A 1,799-nucleotide genomic window follows, 5' to 3' on the forward strand; every position below is an offset into this window, starting at 1 on the left:
AAGTAATCAAGTGAGAAGATGAGGAGTGTGAGGGGGTATAGATGAAACAAAATTAGCAGAATATTGGTAATGTATTAAAGCAGGGTCATGAGTATGTAAAGGTTTGTTATATTATTGTTTAGTGTATATATGCTTAAAATATCCACATATATATGAAATTTATTTATTTATTATTGATTTATTTATTTTGATTTGTTTGCTTTTCCTTCAGCTAGGGCTTTATTTGTCAGAAGGGCGAGTTGCTTGACCTCCAAATTTGGCTGGCAATTTACTGATAAGATTCATAACCTTTGGGTTGCTCTGATATTTTAACGTGTTTGCTGGGTTCTGGGGTACATCCTGGAAGGCCACCATAACTTCTGGATCCTACAGGGCTGCAAGAACCTCTGGGTCACTAAGAATTTCATTAAACCCAGGCATTCCTGCCATTCCAGTCACCCTCCTGCCAACCCAGGCATCCCCCCAGGAAAGCCACCTGGGAAAGAGCCATACTGAGCTCCTGGTTGTCATCTAGCTTCTTCCTCCCTCTGGGCTCTCATGTTCTTCCCAAGCCTTCTCAAGCCATTCTATTCTTTCTTTGATCTCTTGCTCCTCATGTTTTGTTCATAGTTTCTCCGATGTTCAACAATTTTCTGGGCCCTCGTTTGAATTTCTTTCAGCATTACACTAGCATCTTCATCATAATCCAGTTTACAAGCAAGGGCAAAATCATGTGCTGCTCCTTCCCAATGACCCAGAAGTCTGTGTGCTTTCCCTCACAACTTCTAAGGCTGAGCTGAATCAGGATTTATTTCAATAGCTCTGACACAGTCTCAAGTGGCACCATTTGGCTTCTGTAATTTGATGAAGACACTGGCTCTCTTGGCATACAGAATGGCCAAGCACGGATTCAGTTGGATGGCATCTGTGAGCAAGTCAATGGCTTTCTGTAGGCCACCATCATTTAGGGCATCAATGGCAGCCACTCTTTTATCATTTGCCTGATCCATCATTTCCTCGGTTATCTCTACATTTTCACCTTCCATTTCTTGAGGGGCATCAGTATCTGGTTGAATCACACCTTCATTGTCAATTTCTAGATCACTTTCCTCACTTGATGGTTCATCGGTCTTCATGTTTTCCTCCACCTTCTTACTACCTGTTTTTTCTTCCTTGATAATTGTCTTTTGATTTAGTTTTATGAACAGCAAGTGGTATTTTACCCCCCATGCTCTCCACCCACTCTTTCAGGAAGTGCATTTCCTCAATGTGGAGAACCCTCGGATCCTGCTGACACACTTTCAAGAAGGCCCGAAGCTTGCTCACTTTGTGGGGATCCATGGTCCAGAGGCGGTGGCAGGTGGCAGGCGGCAGGTGGTTGATGTTGGGGCCCAATTCCAGGCGTGGGTACTAGCTCAGCGTGACCGTGTGAAAGGGGCTATATATAACTTTATACTGTATTCCTATTGCCCTATGATGTTAAGAAAGAACTCAAACTAATTTGTCACCATAGTGTCACATGCTCTTTCACCTCATGAAAAGAAAGCCAGGTTTATCAGGAGAGAGAAGATCAGGAATAAAGATAGTCAACAGAGAGCTCGTGAATCTCCATACTCTTCTGTGGTAAGGAAGAGAGACTCCTCCACTTCCCAATTTGAATCATAGGGGGAGAACTTGAAGTGTTTTGGTATCACAGAGACCAGTGATTGACACAGGACTGCAAAAAGCTAAGGGAGAGAAGGTTGTGGTATTTGCAAGTGATGACAAATGCTTGGCAAGTGAAAGCCAACTGGACATATGCAGAAAGGGTACAAATTTCC

The 1,799-nt window shown here is 43.0% G+C and overlaps 1 pseudogene; it reads right to left on the bottom strand.

Moving 5' to 3' along the window:
• Positions 1-219: 219 nt before the first annotated feature.
• Positions 220-1,320, bottom strand: LOC112924435 (hsc70-interacting protein pseudogene; annotated as a pseudogene).
• Positions 1,321-1,799: the final 479 nt, after the last annotated feature.

Source organism: Vulpes vulpes, chromosome 3 (genome assembly GCF_048418805.1).
Source record: "Vulpes vulpes isolate BD-2025 chromosome 3, VulVul3, whole genome shotgun sequence".
Classification (NCBI taxonomy): domain Eukaryota; kingdom Metazoa; phylum Chordata; class Mammalia; order Carnivora; family Canidae; genus Vulpes; species Vulpes vulpes.